The sequence below is a fragment of the Carlito syrichta genome, unplaced genomic scaffold, assembly GCF_000164805.1.
Source record: "Carlito syrichta isolate Samal-C Ts95f unplaced genomic scaffold, Tarsius_syrichta-2.0.1 Scaffold302587, whole genome shotgun sequence".
In the NCBI taxonomy this organism is placed as follows: domain Eukaryota; kingdom Metazoa; phylum Chordata; class Mammalia; order Primates; family Tarsiidae; genus Carlito; species Carlito syrichta.
Genome location: NW_007246683.1, coordinates 638758 through 660173, shown reverse-complemented (window position 1 = coordinate 660173; position 21416 = coordinate 638758). Strand labels below are relative to the sequence as shown.

Genomic DNA, 21416 nt, shown 5'->3' with positions numbered 1-21416 from the left:
TTATTTCTATTGTCACTAGTCCTTTTTGGAAGGATACATTACTCAAATGTTCAGTCATACTTTTTGCATTGCAAGATTCAAAATTCCCATTTCCCTATCCTCCAGTTTTTGGAGGGGTTTCCCTCATATTAGTGCTGCAGCCAGTTATCACTGAATTTCATAGTGAACCTCCAAATCTCATTGCTTCTGCCCAGCAAAAATAAGAAAACTTAGACCTCTGATAGCTATCCCCATCTTCCTCTACTATCCATTAAAATACATTATTAACCTTGATTACAAGCCATTGCCAAAAATGTCAAGCTCTATAACTTTGTTTTTACCTCCACCAGAAAACAACCTTCCTCTTGGTCTCTTATATGGATCAAATGTCCAGTTCAATGACATGTTCTGTGAGACCATCCTCAGGATAGTTTTACTCTCACCATCACTTCCAAGGATAAAATTATTATAGTTTTTCAAGTATGAGTCACCTCTATTATACCTTACACTTTTTTTTTAATTTTAAAGATGTGGAGTGCAAATTCAGGGTTAGGTATACAAATGTTCATTATGCAGGTACCCCTATAGATGAGGTGTGCCCCTCCTTCCCCAAGCAGATTCCCACTACTGCCAATCCCACTTCCCTCCCAGCAGTTTCCAGCTACAGCCAATCATTTTCTTACAGTATTACTGTAATTGTTCAAGGTCTGCTTATGAGTGAGAACATGTGATACTCAGTTGTTTCTGTGAATGATCACTCAGTATTATAGACTCTAAGTCCATCCAGGTTGCTGTGAAGCTCACGATTTTGTTCTTCTTTATGACTGCGTAACATTCCATTGTGTGTATGTACCACATTTTTTTTTTTTATCCAGTTCTTTTCTGATGGGCAGCACAGTTGGTTCCAGTTCTTGCTACTGTGAACAATGCTGCAAAAAACATACGTGTACAGCTATCATTTTTATAGAGTGATTTGAATTCTTCCAGGTATATTCCCAGTAGGGGGATTGCAGGGTCATATGGAAGGTCGATTTTTAGATCTTTTAGGAATCACGGCCCTGTTTTTCCACAGAGGCTGTACTAGTTTACACTCCCACCAACAGTGGAGAAGTGCTCCCTTTTCATCACATCCTCTCCAGCATCTGTTGTTTTTTGAGTTACTGATGATTGCCATCATGACTGGAGTTAGGTGATACTTCAGTGGTTTTAATTTGCATTTCTTTGATGACAAGTGAGGCTGAACATTTTTTCATGTATTTGCTGGCTGCTTGTACGTCTTCTTTTGAGAACTGTCTATTCATATCTTTTGCCCACTTTGTAATGGGCTGTTTGCTTTTTCTTTTCAGTGCGTTTGAATTTCTTGTAGTTCCTAGATGTTAGACCTTTGTCAGACATACAGTTGGCAAACATTTTTTCCCAGTCTATAGGCTGTCTCCCTGCTCTCTTGATGGTTTCTTTAACTTTGCAGAAGCTTTTCAGTTTGATGAGGTCCCACTTGTCTATCTTATCTCTTATGGCATGGGCACTTGGGGTTTTGATCAGGAATTGGTTGTCAGTTCTGATTTTCATAAGGGTGTCTCCTGCATTTTCCAAGATTCTTATAGTTTGAGGTTTTACGTTTAGGTCTTAGATACATTTAGAGTTGATTTTTGTGTATGGTGACAGATAGGGGTCCTGTTTCAATCTTCTGCATGTGATCAGCCAGTTTTCCCAACACCATTTACTGAATAGGGTCTCCTCTCCCCAATCATTGGTTGTGGAGGCTTTGTCAAAGATGAGTTGGTTCAGAATTTGAGGTTTTGCTTCTGTAATCTCTATCCTATTCCATTGGTCTATATGCCTGTTCTTGTACCACTACCAGGCTCTTTTGATTACTGTAGCTTTATAATAAAGTTTAAAATCTGGGAGTGCAATACCTCCTGCTTTGTTTTGTTGCTGTTTCTGCTGAGAATTGTTTTTGGCTATTCCTGGTCATTTATGTTTCTATATGAATTTCTGTACTGTTGTTTCCAGGTCTGAGAAATGATGCTGGTAATTTAATGGGTATTGTGTTAAATCTGTAGATTGCCTTGGGTACGATGGACATCTTAACAATATTGATTCGTCCAATCCATAAGCATGGAATATTTTTCCATTCGTTTGTGTCTTTGATTTTTTTGTGCAGTGTTTTGCAGTTTTCATTGTAAAGGTCTTTCACGTCTCTGGTTAGGAAGATGCCAAGGTATTTGAGGTTTTTTTTTTCTGGGTGTTGTGAATGGGATTATGCTTTTTATTTGGGTTCCTGTTTATTTGTTGTTGGTGTATAGAAATGCAGCTGTCTTTTGCACATTGATTTTATACCCTGAGACTTTGCCAAAGCCCTTTATCAGGGCATGGAGGTTTTTGACAGATTCTCTTGGGTTTTTGAGGTATAGAATCATGTCATCTGCAAAGAAGGATAACTTGACTTCTTCTTTTCCTATTTGGATACCGCTGATCTTGTTCTCTTGTCAGATTGCTCTAGCTAGGACTTCCAAAACTATGTTGAAAAGGAGGGGTGAGAGAGGGCATCCTTGTCTTGTTCAGATGGTCTGTTTAGCAGTATGCTGGTTGTGAATTTCTCCTAGATGGCTTTTACTATTTTGAGGGATGTTCCATTTATGTCTAGATGTTCAAGGGTTTTTATCAAGAAGGGGTTCTAGATTTTATCAAAAGCTTTTTCTGCATCTAATTATATAATCGTGATTTTTGTTTTTACATTTTATGTATTTAATTACATTTATAGTCTTATGATTGTTGAACCACTCCTGCATCCCAGGGATGAAGCCTCCTTGGTCATGGTAGATTTTTGAGATGTGTTGTGAAATCCAATTTGCTAGGATCTTGTTGAGAATTTTAGCATCAAAGTTCATCAAGGACATTGGCTTGTAGTTCTCTTTCTTTGTTGGATCTTTACCTGGTTTGGGTATCAATGTGATGTTAGCTTCGTAAAATGATTTGGGAAGAGTTCTATCTTTCTCAATTGCCTGGAATACTTTCAGTAGGACTGGTATCATTTCCTCCTTGTATGTTTTGTAGAATTCTGCTGGAAAGCCATTTGCTCCAGGGCTTTTTTTTGTAGGTAATTTTCTATGACATTAAATTTCTTGGATTGTTACTGATATGTTTAGGGTCACGATTTCTTCTTGTTTCAACTTGGGAAGGTTGTCTGAGGTCAGAAAGTCCTCCATTTCCTATAGGTTTTCAAGTTTGTTTCCATATAAGTATACATAGTAGTCTCTGATAATCTTTTGTATTTCTTCAGGTTCAGTTGTGACTTGACCTTTTACATTTCTGATTGTGTTTATTTGGACCTTTTCTTTCTTTTTCTTGGTCAGTCTAGCTAGGGGACCGTCAATCTTGTTTATCCTTTCAAAGAACCAGCTTTTTATTTCATTGATTTTTTTTTGTATTATCTTTTTGTCCTCTATGTCCCTATTTGGGCTTTTATTTTGCTGATCTGGATTCTTCTGCTGAAGTTAGGATTTTGGTGGTCTTGCTTTTCCAGCTCCCTTAGGTGATCTGTTAGGATGTTATCTTGTGATCTTTCCATTTTCTTCATAACTGTTTGTTGAGAGATAAATTCCCCCCTTAGTACTATTTTCATGGCATCCCAGAGGTTTTAGAAAGATGTTTCTCCATTTTCATTTGTTTTTGAGTATCTTTTAATCTGTTTTGATTTCCCATATGCTTTTCAAAAACGAATTTTATACTTTTTCATTTGTATATCTCCAATATTAGTCACTACCTGGCCCACAATTCAATATAATTCATTTAGAACATATTTACTGAACATTCAGTATATTCCAGGCACTCTTCTAGGTGCTAAGAATAAATCTCTCTCCCTACTCCTGACTTCATGGAATTTACTTTCTGGTGAGGAGACCTACAGTACAAGGTGAATAAGGAATGTATAATATATATGGTAGGTTAGTGGAAAAGCCCTTAATGAGAAAAAAATGTAAGCAGGTAAGGAAGTACTATCAGAAGGAGGAGATTAAAATTATAGAAAAGATATTCAGGAAAGGCTTAATGTAGTAACAACTGCAACAGTGCAGTAATATTTCAGTATCTGTCATATGCTAATCAGCATACTGTTTTACATATATTACCTGATATAAGGCTAACAACAACCTCATTATTATCCTCAAAAGGAAACTGAAATACTAATGGAGCAATTGCCCAAGATTATACAGCTATTTTTTTTTTTTTTGAGTTGGAGTCTCACTCTGTCACCCAGGCTGGAGTGCAGTGGCACATTCACGGTCACCCCAGTGTTGATCCACTGGGCTCCAAAGATCCTTCCACCTCAGTCTTCCAAGTAGCCAGAATTACAGGTGCACACTACCATGCCCAGCTAATTTTTTATTTATTGTAGGAATGAGATCTCACCAAGTTGCCTGGGCTGGTCTCAAACCTGTGGGCTCAGACAATCCACTCGTATCAGCCTCCCAAAGTGCTGGGATTACAGGCTGAGTTGGTTATACAGCTATTAAAGTGATAACGCCAGGATTAGAATCTAGACATGCTCTTAACTGCTACACATAACTACAATTTAGTTAATGCTTTTGTTGTATGAACAAGTGAAAAAAACGAGTATCTACCATAGCAATATATTCAAAAGACAGCAAAACAAATCTCAGTCTCAGAGGATCTATACATTTGAACAGCTACAGATATGCATTGGACATCAATACTTACATATGACAGATACCATGGCAAATAATAGGTGGGTGCCTGCTGTGAACAAAAATATTTATAAATACTGATAATTTCTCAATACTTTAAAAATATATTTAAAGTTTCTATATGACAATTATCAGTACTAAAAAATATACAAGAAAGGATACTCTGGTTTCTTTTCACAACAAATAAATCTTTCACCTTTTACTAAAAAAAAAAATATATATATACAAGATGGTATCACACAAATCACACTGACAGGAATAACATGATATAATAAGAAATATATATTTGGTCTTTGTCACCAGGTCCTGGCAAACAGCTCTAAAACCCTTGGAATCTCTGAAGTAGTAAGAGTTTTCTCTCAGATCATAATGACATAACTGGTCCCCAAGGGTCTCTATGTAACTTCAGGATGTGTGCTAGCCACCAGAAAGACCAAGGAATAATTGGACGGTTGACACTTTCACCCCATTCCCAACCTCTGGGAAGGGGTGAGGAGCTGGAGGTTGAGTTGATCACCAATGGTCAATGACGCAATCAATCATGCCTAGATAATGAAGTCTCCAAAAAACCCCAGTAAGACAGGGTTTGGAGAGCTTCCAAAAGGGTTTGGAGAGCTGAACACATGGAAGTCCCTGGAAGGCGGTGTACTTGGAAACAATGTGGAAGACATACTACCCTTCCTACATACCTTGCCCTATTATACATCTCTTCCATCTGGTAGTCTTCTGTATCCTTTATAATAAATGGGCAAACATAAGTAAAGTTCCCTGAATTCTGTGAGCCACTCTAGAAAATTAATCAAAACAGAACAGGGGCATGTGGGAAACCCTTATTTATAACCAGTTGGTCAGAAGCACAAGTCACAACCAAGGACTTGCAATTGGCACCTGAAGAGGGGCAGTCTTATGAGACTGAGCCCTTTACCTGTGGAATCTGATGCTCTCTCCGGTAGGCAGTATCAGAATTGAATTACAGGAAACCCACCTGACGTCAACTGGAGAACTGGTTGGTATGTAGGTGAAAACCCTCACACACATTTTAGTTGTTTTTTTTTTTTTTTTGAGCAGGAGTCTCACTCTGTCGCCCAGACTGGAGTGCAGTGGCCGCTCCCGGCACCGCAGCCTCGACCCACTGGGCTCCGGCGATCCTTCCACCGCAGCCTTCCGAGTAGCCGGAATTACAGGCATGCGCTACCACGGCCGGCTGATTTTTGGATTTATGGTAGAGATGAGGTCTCGCTGCCCAGGCGGGTCTCAAACCCGCGGGCTCAGGCAATCCACTCACCTCAGCCTCCCAAAGGCGCGGGATGACAGGCTGAGCCACCGAGCCCGGCTTCACACACATTTTAGTAACCAGAGGTGAATTAGCCTGTGATGAATGATGTGTGTGAGAGCAGGAGAAACACAATTTGTTCTTCTCCAATCTAAAGCAATAGATGATAAAAATAAAAACATTAAAAGTTTTGCCAGGCATAGTGGCTCATGACTGTAACCCTAGCACTTTGGGAAGCTGAGGCAAGAGGATCATTTAAGGGCAGAAGTTCAAGACCAGTGTGGATAACATGGCAAGACCTTATCTCTATAAAAATTTTCAAAAATTAGCCGGTGTGGTGGCACATGCCTGTCGGATGGCTTGCCCAAGGAGTTCCAGGCTGCAGTGAGCTATGATCACGGCGCTGCAGTCCACGTTGGGTAACAGAGTAAGACCCTGACGACCCTGTCTTCAAAAAAAAAGAAAAAATCAAAAATTAATTTAAAAATGCCTTTTAATAGAAGGTACTCTGAAAGAAACTAGATATTTGAAGCATTATCATTTCAAAAACAGTTAAATGTTGAATATAATGTTTTTATACCATGGTACAAGTTGCCTGCCTTCTAATTTTCCATACTATAATGGCTAAATGAAATGACCACTTCAACCAAGATTCAAAACTACTTGTATTACCTTACATTTGGAAATTATCAACATTTCACTGGATAATCCTCTACTGAACGTAGTGCAATGTTGAAAAAGGGGTTTCTATATGAAAACAGTCTTAAAGTCAATCCAAATTAAGACAAAAACGCAATTGACAAAAAACTAAATAAAAAGACACATAAAAGACAGCCTATACACACAACAGAAGGAGCATATTTGCCTGTGGCAAATTTCCTTTGTAATCAAAACTTAGGTTTAGCTGCAATGGTTTTTTTTTGAGTTGGAGTCTCACTCTGTCACCCAGACTGGAGTGCAGTGGCCGCTCCCGGCCACCGCAGCCTCGACCTGCTGGGCTCCAGCGATCCTTCCGCCTCAGCCTTCCAAGTATCTGGAATTACAGGCACGCACTACCACACCCGGCTGATTTTTTGATTTATTGCAGAGGTGAGGTCTCGCTGCCCAGGCAGGTCTTGAACCTGCGAGCTCAGGCAAGCCACTCACCTCAGCCTCCCAAAGGCGCGGGATTAGAGGCTGAGCCACCAAGCCCAGCTTGCAATGTTGTTTTTAATTCAAATGAAGGTGAGCACATATGGGCAACCAACTATTCATGCCTTAAGAAGATTTTTATTACCAACTGAAAGGAGGTACCTATGGAAACCTAGAAAAAACTTAACTTATTCTTAGTTTGGTCTTTTTGCCTCAGCCATTAGAAAGCGTTTAGACAATTCTACTGCAGGTCAAGCTACCACCTATTCCACCCCCTTGGCAAATCTCCATCAGGCGCAAGACCAGGACAGCCCAACCTTTCAATTCATTATTTGGCTTAGTAATCGATAGCAAACTTTTAGGTTCCTTGTCAAGATGGAAGGTTAAAGATCACTGTTTGGATGGCCAAAACCATAGAAATGATAATAAGATCACCTTTGGTCAAAGAGTTTGTGGACTGCAAATGTCTAACAATTCTCTTGCAGGAAAAACCCCTCCAGGCCCAAACCCCCAAGTTAACGTAATCACCCCTTTGTGATCTATGTGACACACATAGACCCCACCATGGCAGCAATCATGTGACTAACTTATCCATCTGCCTGCTGCCCATCACCTGACATCAGTATCTGCGCTTACCTGCCCCCCTTCATGATGATGTGGAGCAGACCACCACCCAATCACCTTAATGACCTCCTACCATCAAAGGGAATGGCTAAAAGGACTCAATCACAAGCAACAAGTGGCCATTGTCTTGTTAGACTCGTGTGGCCACGTGCTCTTTGAGTTATGGCTGTGGCCATGCTTCCTGGCTTCGGCCCCCTCCCCACCTTGGGGAGGTGAATCTTTTCTAATTTACTTTTAAAATAAACTATATTTTCTAATCTAACTTGGTGCAATTCTTTGCATCTTTTATGCGTCATCAGATCGCACCCCAGACACCCACACCCCCAGCAGGCTGACTTAAATATTCTGGAGGCCCCGCTGGGGGAGTGTATGACCCTAACATTTTTGGAGGTTCCACTGAGATCTGTCACGCTCTCACTCTGATATTCTTCTCTTCCACCGAGACCTGCCGTTCTCTCCTCTCCAAAGTCCTTAAATATACCCATTTCGAGGCCACACTTACCTCTGAGTATTGGCCCCTTTTCCAATCTGTGAAAGGTGAGTAATAAACTTTACCTCTTTTACTTTCTTACTTGGTTGCAATCTTGCATTATTCCCACAGCCCAGGCCGCAGCACCAGTCCACCCTGCCTCACTCTCCATTCTTCATCATTCCCAAGGACCCCAGCACTGGCACCGGCCAACCTTGCCCAAGTTGACCGTTTCACCAACCATGAGGTAGTAACTGGTATCAGATATGCTCTCCTGTTGAAATCAACAAGAAGACTGATCAAACATAAAACTATAATTCTACAACACTAGACAGCGAGCAGCTCAGCACAATAATACCTGAAGAAAGCGCTCGGATTCAGTCAGGATGACAGTTCAGGGATGATGTGGAGCAGTTAAATCAAAAATTTAACTGGATGAAATTAACAGCAAATTAAGCAGGGCAGGAAAAAAAGATCACTAAATTGAAGATGTAAGAACAGTCAAATGCAAAATAAAAACAGATCAAGAGCCTGTGAGAATAGCAGAGCAATATTGAAAAAATGGTGTAATTGGAGTCATGGAAGCATGCGGAAACAAAAAATATCTAAAGACCTAAGGCCCAAAGAGTTTCCAAAATTAAAGAAAACTGAACACCCATATTCAAGAAACTCAATGCACATAAAGCAGGTTAAACACAAAGAAACCACACAGAATAAGGCACATAATAATAAATTGCTGAAATCCAGTCATAGAGAGAAAAATCTTAAAAGTAGCCAAAAGATGAGGGTGGGAGGGATATAGTTCCCATAAAGAAACAACCAAACAAGTTTAAAACAAAGGAATTACACCTGTAAAGTGCTAGAAAGAAAAAAAACACCTGTAAGCTAAAATCTACATAAAGCAAAAATAACCTTCACAAATAAAAGAGAAACACATTTTAGACAAACAAAAGCTAAGACAATCTGTCACCAGCAGGACTGCAATGCAAGAAACACTGAAGGAAGTTCTTTAGGAAGTAGAAAAACGATAGCAGAACTGTACAATACAAAGTGAGTCATGATATAAATGATGAACTTAGTCTATACTAATGTATCAATACTGGCTGATCAGTTTTAACAAATGTACCACACCAACACAAGACATTAATAATAGGGAACACTGGAGGGGGTCCCTGACATATGTGAACTCTGTACTTTCTCTTTAATTTTTTTGTTAACCTAAAACGACTCTAAGAAAGTCTCTTACATTTTTAAAAAATAACAGATAGAAACCTAGCTCTACACAAAGAAAGAAAAACTCAAATGGTAAACTTGTGACTAATACAAGAAATTTATTTTCTTACTTTCAATGTAAAAGTAAAAAGATATTTGACTGTCTAAAGCAAAAGTAGTAATAATTATAGTTATAGCATATATAGGATTTAAAAAATGACAATAGTTCAAAAAATGAAGGAAAAAAAACGGGAAGTACACTATAGTAAGAATCTTACTAAAGTAACTAAAGTAATCTTACCAGAGTGTGATAAGTTTAAGATGCACCCTAGAGAAACTACTAAGAAAATAAAACTCCCTTAGGCCCAGGAGTTCAAGGCTGTGATGGCACCACTGCATTCCGGCCTGGATAACAAAGTGAAACCCTGTCTCAAATAAATAAACCATTACAAATAAAACTAATAAGTCAAGAAAGTAGATAAAATGAAATGCATATTTTTAAAAATGCATAATCCAAGCCAGGTGCAGTGGCTTACACATGCAATCCCAGCACTTTGGGAGGCTGAGGTAGGAGGACTGCTTGAGCCCAGGAGTTTGAGACCAGCCTAGGCTACATAACATAACCAGACCTTGTCTCTACAAAAAGGAAAAAAAAAAAAAACCTGAGACTTAGCCGAGCATAGTGATGCACACCTGTAGTTCTAGCTACTTGGGAGGCTGAGGCAGAAGGATCACCTGAGCCCTGAAGGTTTAGGCTGCTAAAGGTGGTGATCATACCATTGCACTTCAGGTTGGACAAAAGAGACCTAGATTCAAATAAAAAAAGGAAAAAAATTATTTTTTAAAAAATGCAATCCAAAAAAGGGAAAAAAGAGGAAAAGGATACACAAAGTAGATGGGACAAACAGAAAACAAATAGCAAGAGAATACACTTAACTCTAACTGTATCAATAATTACATATATATATGGTCTAAACATCCCCATTAAAAGGTAGAGATTGTCAGACTGGATAAAAAAGAAAGTCCAACCATATGTGGTCTGTAAGATACCCACTTTAAATATAACAACACAGATAGAAAACAAAAAACAGAATAGGATATATCATACAAACATTAATCCTAAGAGAGCTGAAGTGGGCCAGGCTTGGGGGCTCAGCCTATAATCCCAGCACTTTGGGAGACCAAGGCAAGTGTATTGCCTGAGCCCACGAGTTCAAGACCAGCCAGGGCAACTTGACAAGACCTCGTCTCTACAAAAAAAAAAAAAAAAAAAAAATATATATATATATATATATACACACACACACATATATATATCTCAAAAATTAGCGGGCATGGTAGCGCACACCTGTAGTTCTGGCTACTCAGAAGGCTGAGGTGGAAGGATCACCGGAGCCTAGCAGGTCAACGCTGAGGTGGCCGTGAGCGTGCCACTGCACTCCAGCTTGGGCAACGGAGTGGAGCTCCAACTCAAAAAAAAAATAGAAAGAGAACTGGAGTGCCTGTATTACTATCAAAGTAGATTTTCAGAAAAATGAATATTCCCAGGGATGTTTCCTAATTCTGACAGTGTGAAATTATCAAAAATACAAAATAATTCTACATATTTATGCAGCCAATGATAGAGGTTCAAAATACATGAAGTAAACACTGACAGAACTAAAAGAGGAAATAGATAAATCTTCAGGTACAGCTGGAGATTTCAACACTCTCTTCACACTAACTGGTAAAGTGTATAGATGGAAAATCAGTGAAGACCAGCTTTACAATACTATAAACCAGTTTTTGGTTTAACTGAGCAATACAACCAACCACATAAGGACAAACATGAAAGTGTGCATGTCTCTTGGTACAGGCAACGAGAACAAATGCTAGACCATAAAACAAGACTTAAAAATTTATAAGAATTTAAATCACACAGAAAATGTTTTCTGACCACAAAAAAATTAAATTAAAGATCAATCACAAAAATATGTTGGGAGATTTTCCAGATCTTTGGAAACTAACACATTTCTAAATAACTCGTGGGTTAAAGAAATCATAGAAAATTTAAAAACACATTGTACTGAATGATAAAAGCATTATTAGGTTACATGGTGTACAGCTAAAGATACAGTACTTGGAAATTTACAGCTTTTAAGTGCTCATGTTAGAAAAGAATAAAGGTTTAACAATGTTATAAGCTTCTACCCTAAGAAGTTAAAATAACATATTAAACTAAAAGTAGAAGTAAGAAAATAATAAAAGGAAAAACTGGTGAAATTAGATGAGGGACAAACAATAGATAACATTAATGAAAGCAAAGCTGCTTTTTTGGGGGAAAAAAAACAACTCATAGTTAGACTGGTCAAGAAAAGAGAAGAGACACAAATTTACCAACATCAGAAATGAAAGAAAGGACATCACCACAAATATTTCAAACATTAAAAGTATACTAAGTGTAGTTTTATACCGATAAATTTAACAACTTCACCAGACAAAATACCTTGAAACATGCAGATGATCAAAACTGACATAAAAAGGAAAGTCTAAACAACCCTGTATCTAATAAAGAAACTAAATGCATAATTTAAAAGCTTCCCACAAAGAAATCTTGAGACCTAGATAGCTTCACTAGTGAATTCTTCAACATCTGAAGATTTAATATCGGTCGTACACATCTCTTTTTAGGAAACAGAAGAAGAGGAAACACTTCCAAACATATTTAAGGAGGCCAGCATAAATAACCCTTATACCAAAACAAGACATGAAGACAAGTAAAAGTCACTACCTATCAATGCTACTCGTGTATAGATGCAAACGTTCTTAACAAAATATTAACAGGTCACATCCAGCAAAACATATAAAGGAAATATAAGTACAAGTGGGTTTGTCTCAGGAACACAAGGTAGGTTCAGAATTCAAAAATCAATGTAATTCACTACATTAACATACTTAAGCCATGTGACTAATTTCAATAGACATAAAGAAATAATAAAACATACATTCATAAAGAATTTCTTAAGTCAGCAAAGTAGGAATGATAGAAATTTCCTCAACTTAAAAAGGACATCTACAGAAAAGGAAAAACTGACATCATACTTAATGGTGGTCAAAGACAATTTTTTCCCCAAACACTGGAAATAAAATAAAGATGCCCACTCTCATCATTTCTATTGACCATTTTACTGGAGGTCCTAACCAGTGCAACAATGCAAGAATAGGCATCCAGATTGGAAAGGAACTTAAAACAGCTTCTATTCACATATCACATGACATCATACACAGCAACTATCAAAAAACCTGCAATAAAGTGACTATAACTAAAAAATGGGGTTTGCAATGTTGTAGAATACAAGGTCAATGTTAAATATTAACTATATTTCTGTATATTAGTAATGGCAAATGCAAAATTAAATTTTTTTTAAAAATATCATTTACATTAGCATGAAATATTTAAAAACAAATCTGACAACATATGTGCAAGACTAACATCCTAAACACTAGAAACCACTGCTGAGAAAAATTAAGGCTTAAATAAATGAAGAGATTTATCATGTTCATGAAGCAGTGTTCATGAGTCAATACCACAATCATCATAACCAATATTGTTGTGATATTGATTCTCTCCAAATTGATCTACAGATTCAGTACGACCCCAATCAAAATCCCGCAAGCATTCTTGTAGAAACTGACAAAATAATTAAAAATGTATAATATAATAAAAACAACTTTAAAAAGAAAAAAAAGACTGGAGGATTTACACTACCTGATTTTAAGACTATTACAGTGTGTTCTTGTAATAACAAAAAACAAAAACATATAAATCAATGGAACATAACAGAGAATCCAGAAGAAATCCACATACATGGTCATTTAACCTTCAACAAAGGTGGCAATGTAGTTCAAAGGAAGAAGGGAAAACCTTATCAACAAATGATACTTGAACAAATAGATGAACCTTGATATTATCTCATAAGAGTCACAAAACTTAGCTTAAAATGAATCATAGACCTGTAACTTCCAAGGCAAAAACAGGTAAAAATATTCCACTGACCCATGTAAGGCAAATGTTTATCAAATAGGACACAAATAGCACGTACCATAAAGGAAAAAAATTGACAAACAGTACTTCATCAAAACTGAAATATTCTGCTCTTTCAAATATACCAATAAGGAAGAAAAATATTCACAATACAATAGAGAGAATGAAAAAAGACTTCTATCCAAAATATATAAAGATCTCTTACAGCTCAGTAATAAGAAGGCAAACAATCCAATTAAAAATGAGCAAAATATCTGAAGACATTTCATATTTAAAAAGCCAATAAGCAAATGAAAAATGTTTAATATCATTAGTCATCAAAGAAATGTAAATTAAAGCTATAAGGAGATATAAGTATATATCCACTAAAATGGCTAAACTTAAAATGGCTGACAACACAAAATGTCGGTGAAGATACAGAGAAACTAGAACTTTCTTTCACTGCTGGTAAGGCTATGAAACCATACAACTACTTTGAAAAAAGTGTCACAATTTCTTATAAAACATACACTTACCATGTGACCTAGAAAACTCATTCTTTGGTATTTACCCAAGAAAAAATGAAAGTCTATGTCCACAAAGGCTTGTACTCAAATGTTCATAGCAACTTTATTTATAGCTTCAAACTGGCAACAACCAAAATGTCCATGAAAGATGAATGGAGAAATTGCAGTATAAACATAAAGAAACACTAGTCAACAGTAAAATGGAACACGATAAGTGCAAACATGGATAAAATACAAAAACATTACTCTGAGGGAAAAAAGCCAGGCACTAAAGAGTATATATTATATGATTCCATTTAGGAAAAAATTTGCAAATCTGAGACATCACCAAAGAACACACAAAGATCCACAATTCACACTTTGTGAAAGTCACTCTCAACACTGGAAATCTACATATAATTAAAAGATGTTTCTGATTTCACCAAAAGCAATCAGCATTACTTTTGAGTCTGTTTCCTCATCTACAAAGCACTGTAGTCGCTATACCTGATAAGCTGAGTTGTGAAAACTAAATAAGCATGTAATGCCCTCAGCATAGTGACTAGCAAACAGTAAAAATTCTGTGCCAGGTAATTAAGCCATCATCATTATAGTTACTTATTGGTGGACAAACACAGCCATAAAAAGAAATAACCCAGAAAATAGGTATATAGAACATATGAAGAATGCCACTGGAAGACAATTTCTTAACAACATCCCTTTTGAAAGGTCATGACTTTATTCAAGATATCAGAAAAGCAAATATTACAGCAAAAGCCAAGTGGAATATATTTAAAATCATTAAATTTCTGATACTAGAATTTTAAAAAATACTACTAAGGCCTTAAAAGGACAGTTTTATAAATATATAGATACTAAATCCTAAGAATATCTTTAAGTCAGCAAAATTTCACAAAAGCAAGCATTTCAGGAAGAAAATTGTATGCAAACATGAAACTAGGGATTGTTCCAATTCCAGGAGATAAAAAAGAAAAGTGACAAAAACTTGGATAGGTGTGAACAAAAAGAGCAAAGCAGGATGTAGGACAGATGGGCAGAATACAATTGTGCACAACCTTAACCTTGAAAACATTAAAGTATTTGAATTTAATATGAAAAACAGATAAGAAAATGGTCAAATTAATCCTGTCAACTGGAATCATGCACAATTCCAGCCTCAGTGCTAGGTAAAGCTAAAAAGGTAGGTTCTTATACAATCTCCACTAAAGCACATTATTACATTCTTAGCTAGTGGATGGAGAAGGTAGCATAGGTAGCATTTGTGTGATAGAGTGATAATACACTAATGCCAAGAAATGGCCACTTTTCCTCATGGCTTTCCACATCCATCTACATCCCTAACTACCCAAAAACCCCAAACATCTCTTCATACAGCTTTTGTTCTTTTTTCAAAAAATAAAAAAGAAAGCAGCTTTACTGAAACATAATACACATATCATACAATTCACCCATTTAAAGCACACACTTTAATGTTTTTGATATTCTCGGTTGTATGCAACCCTCATTACTAATTCCAGAATATTTACATCACTCCTAAAAAGAAACCCCAGTACCCATTAGCAGTAACTCCCCATTCCCTACCCATATCTCCTGAGCCCTCACTCCCCAAGCTCTCACTCCCCAAGCTCAGGCATTACTTTGCATCTCTATAGATTTGTCTATCCAAACATTTCATATAAACAGGATTATACAATGTGTGGTCTTTTGTGACTGGCTTCTTTCATCAACACAATGTTTCCAAGATTCATCCATGTTGTAGCATGCATCTGTACTTCATATCTTTTTATTGTGAAATAATATTCCATTGTATGGAAATACATTTTATTTATTCTTTCATCAATTAATGGATATCTGAGTGGTCTCCACTTTTTGCCTATTATGACTAACGCTGCTATGAGCACTGGTATACAAGTTTCCATGTGGATGCATGTACTCACTTCTAGCTTCGGTTCTTACCAAACATTTAGAGTATTTTTAGATTTTCTTTTCTACAATATCACTTCCTTGTGGTATCTAACACCTTCCACATAATGATTCACTTATCTGTTGCTATTCCACAGGTTAATTAGGCACTTTAGGAAAATTACTAGTACAGTCATGTCTCATAACAACATTTTGGTCAGGTATGCACCGCATAAACTACAGTGACCCCATAAGGTTATAACAGAGCTGCCCTATCTATACAGGTGTACTTTTTTATCTTTTATATCATATTTTTACTCTACCTTTTCTGTGTTTGGGTATGTTTAGTGACACAAATACTTACATTGTGTTACAACTGCCTACAGTATTCAATACAGTAACATGCTGTACAGGCTTGTAACCCAGGAGCAATAGGCCATACTATATATAGCCTTGGTGTGTAGTAGGCTATACTATCTAGGTTTGTGCAAATATTGTATGCTCTACGAAGTTCACACAATGATGAAATCGGCTAATGTTGCATTTCTCAAGATGCATGTGATACATGACTGACCTGTTATTTTCTACTAAATAACCATTCCCATCCCAAATCTATAATCAATAACCATACTGAAAGTTTTCACGTTAAAGGTTAATATTTATTACATGTTCTAATGAACCTATAATTCTTCAAATGAAGGATGTGACTTCCTGAAAGCTAACATTCCATTTGCTCTACTCCTCAACCTGATCTTACAGGCTAACACTTCCAGTAGTCCTTCACAGACATAATTACTGTAATCCATCACCTTTACAGTCCTCAACTATCCAAACACCTATAACTAAGAGCACATTTTGTCCACACATACCCATACATGCACACACATGAACACACACTAAGCACACTTTAAAATACAACCTTACACACGTAACATAATGGTCAAATACACAACACTTCGTTTAAGTAATCTGTAAACTGTCAGTATTTCAACCAGATTTCCATATTAATAAGGCTTTTAGCCAAAAATCTAAAAAAAGTTTGGATACTGTATTCCTGATCATCAACTTCCTAAAGTTTTGAACTGGAAGAAGACTCAGAGAACTTTTTACAAATGTAAACTCTAAAGCTCACAGAAATTAAATGGAATCCAGGAGTAAAATCCCAACTACCAATATAATCTATATTAAAATAAGTTTCTACCTATTTAAAACAAACAGCAAAAAACACCTGAATGAATGGAAAATAAGAATTCCAAAAGGTCTTAAAGCTAAGTTGAAAAATGGGAATCATAACTTGGGAGTTCTCTCACAAGTAATTTAATACTTCTAAAGTGCTGGTCTGCACCTTAAAAGAAAAAGGAATGGCTTCAGATTACCCTCACAGTAACCCCTTTACTTACATTATAATATGCGTTCTTTTGTGTAAGAGAATGGGTGAGATCTACAGCTACTGCCCTAAGAATTGCATATTACCTTGCTACCTATTGTATCTACAGCATATCCCAGGACATTTGTGGCAATTATAAATTACTGTAATTCTTTACTTCTCTGCTATAAAAGTCCAGGGAGTACATGATGTATGTCAAAATTATACTAATGTATCACTGCAGAAAAAAGGTTGAGAACTACTGATATAGACCAGCAGAGCTCTACAGATGACTCAAAAGTTATTATTCCAAAACCTTAGCTCAGTCCAAATCCTATATCACTGACAACTTTGTAAAATCCTGGGTCCTTTGTAAGACATCAATTTGTTTTAGTTTGTTTTTTTTTTTACTATATATTTACTGAGAATCTTACATGAAGAGAATACAAAAAAAAAAGACAAGCATTCAAACTTCAATGCAGTGGGAATACATCTATTACCTTAATATAAGGACGAACATGATAAACAGTAATATAGATTGGATATTTGTCCTCTCCAAATCCCATATTAAAATGTGGTCCTCAATGTTGGAAGTGGGGCTTGGTAGGAAGTGCTTGGGTCATGGGGGCAGATCCCTCAGGAATGATGAGGTGTCATTCCTTTGGTGATGAGTTTTCTTGCTCTATTAGGTAACATGAGATCTGACTGTTAAAAAAAGCCTAGCAAACCAGGTGCGGTGGCTCACGCCTATAATCCCAGCACTTTGGGAGGCAGAGGCAGGATTGCCTGAGCCCAGGGACAACTTGGCGGGACCTTGTCTCTGCAATAAATCAAAAAATTAGCCAGGTATGCTGGCTCGTGCCTGTAGTTCCAGCTACCTGGAAGGCTGAGGCAGAAGAAATGGCTGAGTCCAGCAGGTCATGGCTGCAGTGGCTGTGAGCTTGCCACTGCACTCCAGCCTGGGCAACAAAGTAAGACTCTGACTCAAAAAAAAAAAAAAAAAAAAAAGCCTGGTAACTCCTCCCCGCTTTCTTGCTCCCTTTTACCATGTTACAGGCCTGTTCCCAATCTTTGCCTTCAGCCATGATTATAGCTTCCTGAGGCCCTCACCAGAAGTAGATGTTGGTGCTATGCTTCTTGTACATCCTGCAGAACCATGAGCAAAAGAAATCTCTTCTTTACAAATTACCCAGCCTCAAGTATTCCTTTACAGCAACATAAAATGAACTAATACATATGGTAAGGTAGATAACAAAATACTATAGCATTTCAAAAAAGAAAAACTATTAACTGGAAGGAATCTGTTCTTCATGAACAGAACAATGTTTGGTCTGTTCCAACTTGAAAAGTGAGTATTCCTACCAACTCCCTTCAAACAATCAAATATAAGAATGAGTGTGGCTGGGCTCAGTGGCTCAGCCTGTAATCCCAGCACTTTGGGCACTTTGGGAGGCCTGAGGTGAATGGATTGCCTGAGCCTGCAGGTTCGAGACTCACCTGGGCAACTTGGTGAGACCTTGTCTCTACAACAAATAAAAATTAGCCAGGCATAGTGGCACACACCTGTAGTTCCAGCTACTTGGAAGGCTCAGGCGGAAGGATCACCAGAGCCCAGGAAGTCGAGGCTGCGGTGGCAAGGAGCACAAGGCTGGCCACTGCACTCCAGTCTGGTGGCAGAATGAGACTCCGATTAAAAAAAAAAAAAAAAGAATAAGTGTATCACCATGCTTTCTAAAAGGTGGTGTTGGGCATTATTTGTTAAGGCACCAAGTTTTACTAATAATTATTAATTAATTGATGCTAATTAATAAGAACATATTCATGATTCTTCATTATTGTATGTGAGGACATTAAAGATGACTCTGGTCACTTCCAAGCTTAAAAACTTTATTTTGTTTCTTTTTTTTTTTTTAAGATGTGGGGTACAATTCAGGGTTAGGAATACAAATGGTTATTATACTGATAAAGTTTGGGCCTCACTTTCAATGGCTGTTTTTACCTGAAGAACAAAGTTCAAACCGCTCAGCATTAGAGGAGTTCTACACCTCAAGCTCTCTTTTCCATTTTACCATTGTATACTTCTGAAAGGCCTTACAATCTAGCCAAACTGTGTCCAATAAACACCTCTCATTTTTCTGGTTTTGACTCTTTTGCTCAAACTGTTCTATGTGGAATATCTTTTTCACATCTCTGACAATAAAACTTGATATCCAGCACAAATGATCAATTCTGCCAGGAAGCATCTCCTAATCACCTCTGAACTCTTCCTTTCCTGAACTCCTAATCCATTATTATGTCTAAGATTTACATGTAACTTAGTAATTCATATAGTATAGTAATTGATGGGATATTACTCTCCTTGAGCCATTACCTTCTAGAAACAGAGCTGTGTCTCACACAGTTAAGTCCCCTATATACAAAACTTCAAATTGTGAACTTTCAAAGATGCAAACATGCATTTGGATGTTCAATCACATAAGTTAGTTCACGTGTCTGGCACGTGTTGCCATGTGCGTGCATCCTCTACAAGAGGTTGCGTATTTGTATACTTTACTATACAATACTGTATAGAGTACAGAAGTACTGTATCTTTATTTCAAGCCCAGAATGTCTGGATGAAAGCATAAAAGCAACAGTGATGTAGCTGGTAAGTATAGACAATTGTGTCTAAGCTAATTTGGTTGTACAGTATAGACAATTGGGTGTCTAAGCTAATTTTGTTGAACTTATGAATGCATTCTCAGAACAGAGCTCATTCGTATGTAGGGTACTTACTGTATGCATTTCGATTTCAGAATCAGCAATATAGAAACAACAGTTAAAGGAGCAAGAAATAGATAAAGGACAGAGTTGTTGGGGGGCAGGTAAGAGTCAAGGCCACTGCTCTGGGGTTATCCATATTTACCAAATGGGAAAAAAAGGGAGGTCAATTTTTAAAAAAATTTTGGCAAATGATCATTCAGATGAGGAAATGAACATATAATGAGCCTCTCAAGCCATTATTTAAGACTTGTGGAAACTATGAACAAGAAATGAAAGCTCAATTAAGGTTCCAATGACACAGATGGGCATAGATACTGATTGCCTTTAAACACCATTTGAAAGCCATGTGGGTAACTCCAAAGCTGTGTCATTAACAGCAAAAGGCTTTAATTTATATTATAAAAGAATTCTAATGTTGAAAGTCAATATGTCCTTTAATTCTGGTTGATATTTTTACAAAAAGAAATGTATAATGACTAATAAAACAAGTCAATTTCTACTCCAACATAAAACACTGACAAAATACATGTTAATTCAAGGGGAAAAAATGTTTACAGATAATTATTCTAAGCAACTAAATTCTAAAACCCAAGCATAAAGGATTTCTAAACAATTTCCAGTTTACGTTGTTGTTTCTCATGTTTTAAAAAAGCAGATAAAATAATAAAAGATAATTAACTACAGAACAAATTTAGTGCCATCTTATTAAATACAATATTGAGTGCAGCGTCAAGGAACAACATAATATCTACCATTTATTGGAAGCAAGGAACAACTGCAAAGATTATAAAATAAAATGCAGAAAACAAAGGGTAGAAAAAAATAACAAGGTAATATAGTTTAATTTTCAAAGAAGTCAATATCTAGCAGAACAATTTATGAGTTTACAAGTTGCCTTTTCAAAAAACTTCATATGCTAGACTGACATTAGAATTTTAAAAGTGCCAAAGGAAGCCTTTCACTGAATATAGTTCTATAATGTGTCCACACAATAAAACCAAGGCATTTCCAATTTACAGTATAGACATAAACTTTGAATTATTAATAAAGACACAAACTTTGAATTAATAATAATGTTGCATTTCAGGAAAAAGCATTAAGACTCTTACTATAATTTAAAACCAGCATTTGCATGCTATCAGAATGAAGTGTAAGAGTATTTAAATTCAATTAGTTTATTTATCCTTCTCCAAGATACTTTCTAGATTCTCCAGCTCACCTGTAGAAGTTAACTGCCTATGTCTTTCCCTAACTAAAACCTGTATGGTATTGATAGCATAAGTCAATGGATTCTGCTCACTCGCTCAAAGTAGACTTCAGAAAGTGAGGACAAGAGTGGTAGCATATCTATGTAACTCTAAAAATATTCCCTCTAAACTATGTAACAAAAGAAAGGAAAAGGAAATTCTACACAAAACCACACAGCATAGCTTGAAGACAAAGAATGCTGATGTTGCAAAA

The 21416-nt window shown here is 36.8% G+C and overlaps 1 protein-coding gene across 6 annotated transcripts in view; it reads right to left on the bottom strand.

Moving 5' to 3' along the window:
- MEF2A (myocyte enhancer factor 2A) overlaps nucleotides 1-21416 on the bottom strand; it is a 156062-nt gene that overhangs the window by 122551 nt on the left and 12095 nt on the right. For 4 of the 6 annotated variants that reach the window (XM_008056976.2, XM_008056978.2, XM_008056975.2 and 1 more), the window contains exon 1: nucleotides 5671-5747. The exons of 1 other annotated variant lie outside the window; for it this stretch is intronic. The gene's annotated coding sequence lies outside the window, so the exon portion shown is untranslated. Of the gene's footprint in view, nucleotides 1-5670; nucleotides 5748-17370; nucleotides 17375-21416 lie in introns of those variants that run through there. One more of the 6 variants, XM_021711795.1, reaches the window with a different exon arrangement.